We start from the raw sequence: 6,821 nt of genomic DNA on the forward strand, positions 1-6,821 counted from the left end.
GGAGAGCGGAGCGCTGCCGAAATCAGCGAGAAAGACGGAAAGAAAGGGATTGGGCTGCACGCTGTCTGCGGGTGGCAGTCAGGAAAGGAGGACAATAGGTGCAGGAGTTGGCCATCTGCCTTTCGAGCCTGCACCACCATTCAAATGATCATGGCTGATCATCCTTAATCAGTATCCTGTTCCTCCTGCCTATCTCCGTAACCCTTGATTCCACTATCCTTGAGAGCTCTATGCAACTCTTTCTTAAATGAATCCAGAGACTGGGCCTCCACTGCCCTCTGGGGCAGAGCATTCCACACAGCCACCACTCTCTGGGTGAAGAAGTTTCTCTCCTCATCTCTGTCCTAAATGGTCTACCCCGTATTTTTAAGCAGTGTCCTCTGTTTCGGCACTCACCCAGCAGCGAAACATGTTTCCTGCCGCCAGAGTGTCCAATCCTTTGATGATCTGAAATGTCTCAATCAGATCCCCTCTCAGTCTTCTAAACTCGAGGGTACACACAAGCCCAGTCGCTCCAGTCTTTCAGTGTAAGGTAATACCCCCAGTCCAGGAATTGACCTGGTGAACCTACGCTGCATTCCCGCAATAGCCAGAATCAAATCTGGAGAGCAGAACTGCACACAGTACTCCAGGTGTGGTCTCACCAGGGCCCTGTACAGCTGCAAAAGAACCTCTTTGCTTCTATACTCCATCCCTCTTGTTATGAAGGCCAGCATGCTATTAGCCTTCTTCACTACCTGCTGTACCTGCATGCTTACCTTCATTGAGTGGTGTACAGGAACCCCCAGATCTCTCTGTCCTGCCCCTTGACCTAAATTGATTCCATTTAGGTAGTAATCTGCCTTGCACCAAAGTGGGTAACCATTGATTTATCCACATTAAATTGCATCTGGCCACTCACCTAACTTGTCCAGGTCACCCTGTAATCTGCTAACATCCTGATGACATTTCACCCTGCCAGCCAGCTTAGTATCATCAGCAAATTTGCTAATGTTATGGCTAATAGCATCTTGTAGATGGTTAAGATATATGGTAAAAAGCTGCGGTGCCAGTAGTGATCCCTGCGGTACCCCCCTGGCCACTGCCTGCCATTGGGAAAGGGAGGCGTGGAGGAGTGCGGAAGGATGAGAGAATGCAGGCTGCAGCCTGATGAAGCAGGGGAGGGCTTGCAGTTGGCCTGCGTGGGGATGTGGGAGACTACAGGAGCCTGGTGGGCAAGGGCTGGCTGAAAGGCAGCTGGAGGGACGGAGGGAGGGAAGCACGCACAGAGGAGGAAGAGCAAAGAGAAAAGAGAGAAAAAAAACAAAGGGGATAAAGAGAAAGAGCAGCAAAGAAAATGTGGCTGGCCAGCACGCCTTGAAGTAGGGAGAAAAGGAAGGGCCGGTGCCTACGGCCATACTAGTCTGAAAACGCCCGATCTCGTCTGATCTCGAAGCTAAGCAGACTCAGGCCTGGTTAGTACTTGGATGGGAGACCGCCTGGGAATACCAGGTGCAGTAGGCTTTTTCCGCCAGCAGGGGCTGCTCAAGTCACCCCTCTGCACTTGTGTTGTGCCACGCAATGGAGCGGCAGGTTATTTTGCTGCTGCTGCTGCTGCTGCTGCTGTGCCGGCCATCAGTCGCCTGCAGGCACCAGACAGGGAGGGGAGGAGAGCGGAGCGCTGCCGAAATCAGCGAGAAAGACGGAAAGAAAGGGATTGGGGCTGCACGCTGTCTGCGGGTGGCAGTCAGGAAAGGAGGACAATAGGTGCAGGAGTTGGCCATTCTGCCTTTCGAGCCTGCACCACCATTCAATATGATCATGGCTGATCATCCTTAATCAGTATCCTGTTCCTGCCTTATCTCCGTAACCCTTGATTCCACTATCCTTGAGAGCTCTATGCAACTCTTTCTTAAATGAATCCAGAGACTGGGCCTCCACTGCCCTCTGGGGCAGAGCATTCCACACAGCCACCACTCTCTGGGTGAAGAAGTTTCTCCTCATCTCTGTCCTAAATGGTCTACCCCGTATTTTTAAGCAGTGTCCTCTGTTTCGGCACTCACCCAGCAGCGGAAACATGTTTCCTGCCGCCAGAGTGTCCAATCCTTTGATGATCTGAAATGTCTCAATCAGATCCCCTCTCAGTCTTCTAAACTCGAGGGTACACACAAGCCCAGTCGCTCCAGTCTTTCAGTGTAAGGTAATCCCGCCAGTCCAGGAATTGACCTGGTGAACCTACGCTGCATTCCCTCAATAGCCAGAATCAAATCTGGAGAGCAGAACTGCACACAGTACTCCAGGTGTGGTCTCACCAGGGCCCTGTACAGCTGCAAAAGAACCTCTTTGCTTCTATACTCCATCCCTCTTGTTATGAAGGCCAGCATGCTATTAGCCTTCTTCACTACCTGCTGTACCTGCATGCTTACCTTCATTGAGTGGTGTACAGGAACCCCCAGATCTCTCTGTCCTGCCCCTTGACCTAAATTGATTCCATTTAGGTAGTAATCTGCCTTCCACCAAAGTGGGTAACCATTGATTTATCCACATTAAATTGCATCTGGCCACTCACCTAACTTGTCCAGGTCACCCTGTAATCTGCTAACATCCTGATGACATTTCACCCTGCCAGCCAGCTTAGTATCATCAGCAAATTTGCTAATGTTATGGCTAATAGCATCTTGTAGATGGTTAAGATATATGGTAAAAAGCTGCGGTGCCAGTAGTGATCCCTGCGGTACCCCCCTGGCCACTGCCTGCCATTGGGAAAGGGAGGCGTGGAGGAGTGCGGAAGGATGAGAGAATGCAGGCTGCAGCCTGATGAAGCAGGGGAGGGCTTGCAGTTGGCCTGCGTGGGGATGTGGGAGACTACAGGAGCCTGGTGGGCAAGGGCTGGCTGAAAGGCAGCTGGAGGGACGGAGGGAGGGAAGCACGCACAGAGGAGGAAGAGCAAAGAGAAAAGAGAAAAAAAAAACAAAGGGGATAAAGAGAAAGAGCAGCAAAGAAAATGTGGCTGGCCAGCACGCCTTGAAGTAGGGAGAAAAGGAAGGGCCGGTGCCTACGGCCATACTAGTCTGAAAACGCCCGATCTCGTCTGATCTCGAAGCTAAGCAGACTCAGGCCTGGTTAGTACTTGGATGGGAGACCGCCTGGGAATACCAGGTGCAGTAGGCTTTTTCCGCCAGCAGGGGCTGCTCAAGTCACCCCTCTGCACTTGTGTTGTGCCACGCAATGGAGCGGCAGGTTATTTTTGCTGCTGCTGCTGCTGCTGCTGCTGCTGTGCCGGCCATCAGTCGCCTGCAGGCACCAGACAGGGAGGGGAGGAGAGCGGAGCGCTGCCGAAATCAGCGAGAAAGACGGAAAGAAAGGGATTGGGGCTGCACGCTGTCTGCGGGTGGCAGTCAGGAAAGGAGGACAATAGGTGCAGGAGTTGGCCATTCTGCCTTTCGAGCCTGCACCACCATTCAATATGATCATGGCTGATCATCCTTAATCAGTATCCTGTTCCTGCCTTATCTCCGTAACCCTTGATTCCACTATCCTTGAGAGCTCTATGCAACTCTTTCTTAAATGAATCCAGAGACTGGGCCTCCACTGCCCTCTGGGGCAGAGCATTCCACACAGCCACCACTCTCTGGGTGAAGAAGTTTCTCCTCATCTCTGTCCTAAATGGTCTAACCCCGTATTTTTAAGCAGTGTCCTCTGTTTCGGCACTCACCCAGCAGCGGAAACATGTTTCCTGCCGCCAGAGTGTCCAATCCTTTGATGATCTGAAATGTCTCAATCAGATCCCCTCTCAGTCTTCTAAACTCGAGGGTACACACAAGCCCAGTCGCTCCAGTCTTTCAGTGTAAGGTAATCCCGCCAGTCCAGGAATTGACCTGGTGAACCTACGCTGCATTCCCTCAATAGCCAGAATCAAATCTGGAGAGCAGAACTGCACACAGTACTCCAGGTGTGGTCTCACCAGGGCCCTGTACAGCTGCAAAAGAACCTCTTTGCTTCTATACTCCATCCCTCTTGTTATGAAGGCCAGCATGCTATTAGCCTTCTTCACTACCTGCTGTACCTGCATGCTTACCTTCATTGAGTGGTGTACAGGAACCCCCAGATCTCTCTGTCCTGCCCCTTGACCTAAATTGATTCCATTTAGGTAGTAATCTGCCTTCCACCAAAGTGGGTAACCATTGATTTATCCACATTAAATTGCATCTGGCCACTCACCTAACTTGTCCAGGTCACCCTGTAATCTGCTAACATCCTGATGACATTTCACCCTGCCAGCCAGCTTAGTATCATCAGCAAATTTGCTAATGTTATGGCTAATAGCATCTTGTAGATGGTTAAGATATATGGTAAAAAGCTGCGGTGCCAGTAGTGATCCCTGCGGTACCCCCCTGGCCACTGCCTGCCATTGGGAAAGGGAGGCGTGGAGGAGTGCGGAAGGATGAGAGAATGCAGGCTGCAGCCTGATGAAGCAGGGGGAGGGCTTGCAGTTGGCCTGCGTGGGGATGTGGGAGACTACAGGAGCCTGGTGGGCAAGGGCTGGCTGAAAGGCAGCTGGAGGGACGGAGGGAGGGAAGCACGCACAGAGGAGGAAGAGCAAAGAGAAAAGAGAAAAAAAAAACAAAGGGGATAAAGAGAAAGAGCAGCAAAGAAAATGTGGCTGGCCAGCACGCCTTGAAGTAGGGAGAAAAGGAAGGGGCCGGTGCCTACGGCCATACTAGTCTGAAAACGCCCGATCTCGTCTGATCTCGGAAGCTAAGCAGACTCAGGCCTGGTTAGTACTTGGATGGGAGACCGCCTGGGAATACCAGGTGCAGTAGGCTTTTTTCCGCCAGCAGGGGCTGCTCAAGTCACCCCTCTGCACTTGTGTTGTGCCACGCAATGGAGCGGCAGGTTATTTTTGCTGCTGCTGCTGCTGCTGCTGCTGCTGTGCCGGCCATCAGTCGCCTGCAGGCACCAGACAGGGAGGGGAGGAGAGCGGAGCGCTGCCGAAATCAGCGAGAAAGACGGAAAGAAAGGGATTGGGGCTGCACGCTGTCTGCGGGTGGCAGTCAGGAAAGGAGGACAATAGGTGCAGGAGTTGGCCATTCTGCCTTTCGAGCCTGCACCACCATTCAATATGATCATGGCTGATCATCCTTAATCAGTATCCTGTTCCTGCCTTATCTCCGTAACCCTTGATTCCACTATCCTTGAGAGCTCTATGCAACTCTTTCTTAAATGAATCCAGAGACTGGGCCTCCACTGCCCTCTGGGGCAGAGCATTCCACACAGCCACCACTCTCTGGGTGAAGAAGTTTCTCCTCATCTCTGTCCTAAATGGTCTACCCCGTATTTTTAAGCAGTGTCCTCTGTTTCGGCACTCACCCAGCAGCGGAAACATGTTTCCTGCCGCCAGAGTGTCCAATCCTTTGATGATCTGAAATGTCTCAATCAGATCCCCTCTCAGTCTTCTAAACTCGAGGGTACACACAAGCCCAGTCGCTCCAGTCTTTCAGTGTAAGGTAATCCCGCCAGTCCAGGAATTGACCTGGTGAACCTACGCTGCATTCCCTCAATAGCCAGAATCAAATCTGGAGAGCAGAACTGCACACAGTACTCCAGGTGTGGTCTCACCAGGGCCCTGTACAGCTGCAAAAGAACCTCTTTGCTTCTATACTCCATCCCTCTTGTTATGAAGGCCAGCATGCTATTAGCCTTCTTCACTACCTGCTGTACCTGCATGCTTACCTTCATTGAGTGGTGTACAGGAACCCCCAGATCTCTCTGTCCTGCCCCTTGACCTAAATTGATTCCATTTAGGTAGTAATCTGCCTTCCACCAAAGTGGGTAACCATTGATTTATCCACATTAAATTGCATCTGGCCACTCACCTAACTTGTCCAGGTCACCCTGTAATCTGCTAACATCCTGATGACATTTCACCCTGCCAGCCAGCTTAGTATCATCAGCAAATTTGCTAATGTTATGGCTAATAGCATCTTGTAGATGGTTAAGATATATGGTAAAAAGCTGCGGTGCCAGTAGTGATCCCTGCGGTACCCCCCTGGCCACTGCCTGCCATTGGGAAAGGGAGGCGTGGAGGAGTGCGGAAGGATGAGAGAATGCAGGCTGCAGCCTGATGAAGCAGGGGGAGGGCTTGCAGTTGGCCTGCGTGGGGATGTGGGAGACTACAGGAGCCTGGTGGGCAAGGGCTGGCTGAAAGGCAGCTGGAGGGACGGAGGGAGGGAAGCACGCACAGAGGAGGAAGAGCAAAGAGAAAAGAAAAAAAAAACAAAGGGGATAAAGAGAAAGAGCAGCAAAGAAAATGTGGCTGGCCAGCACGCCTTGAAGTAGGGAGAAAAGGAAGGGGCCGGTGCCTACGGCCATACTAGTCTGAAAACGCCCGATCTCGTCTGATCTCGGAAGCTAAGCAGACTCAGGCCTGGTTAGTACTTGGATGGGAGACCGCCTGGGAATACCAGGTGCAGTAGGCTTTTTCCGCCAGCAGGGCTGCTCAAGTCACCCCTCTGCACTTGTGTTGTGCCACGCAATGGAGCGGCAGGTTATTTTTGCTGCTGCTGCTGCTGCTGCTGCTGCTGTGCCGGCCATCAGTCGCCTGCAGGCACCAGACAGGGAGGGGAGGAGAGCGGAGCGCTGCCGAAATCAGCGAGAAAGACGGAAAGAAAGGGATTGGGGCTGCACGCTGTCTGCGGGTGGCAGTCAGGAAAGGAGGACAATAGGTGCAGGAGTTGGCCATTCTGCCTTTCGAGCCTGCACCACCATTCAATATGATCATGGCTGATCATCCTTAATCAGTATCCTGTTCCTGCCTTATCTCCGTAACCCTTGATTCCACT

At 52.1% G+C, this 6,821-nt stretch overlaps 4 non-coding genes across 4 annotated transcripts; all 4 read left to right on the plus strand.

The window, feature by feature from the left end:
* Positions 1–1,385: 1,385 nt before the first annotated feature.
* Positions 1,386–1,503, plus strand: LOC132810546 (5S ribosomal RNA). Its single transcript, XR_009642917.1, has one exon. It is a non-coding gene; the product is annotated as a 5S ribosomal RNA (ribosomal RNA).
* Positions 1,504–3,032: 1,529 nt separating this feature from the next.
* On the plus strand, positions 3,033–3,150 carry LOC132810547 (5S ribosomal RNA). The gene has a single exon (XR_009642918.1). It is a non-coding gene; the product is annotated as a 5S ribosomal RNA (ribosomal RNA).
* A 1,536-nt stretch (positions 3,151–4,686) lies between these two features.
* Positions 4,687–4,805, plus strand: LOC132810498 (5S ribosomal RNA). Its single transcript, XR_009642877.1, has one exon. It is a non-coding gene; the product is annotated as a 5S ribosomal RNA (ribosomal RNA).
* A 1,534-nt stretch (positions 4,806–6,339) lies between these two features.
* Positions 6,340–6,458, plus strand: LOC132810517 (5S ribosomal RNA). Its single transcript, XR_009642888.1, has one exon. It is a non-coding gene; the product is annotated as a 5S ribosomal RNA (ribosomal RNA).
* The last annotated feature ends 363 nt before the right edge of the window (positions 6,459–6,821 follow it).

This window comes from Hemiscyllium ocellatum, unplaced genomic scaffold (genome assembly GCF_020745735.1).
Source record: "Hemiscyllium ocellatum isolate sHemOce1 unplaced genomic scaffold, sHemOce1.pat.X.cur. scaffold_1764_pat_ctg1, whole genome shotgun sequence".
NCBI lineage: Eukaryota > Metazoa > Chordata > Chondrichthyes > Orectolobiformes > Hemiscylliidae > Hemiscyllium > Hemiscyllium ocellatum.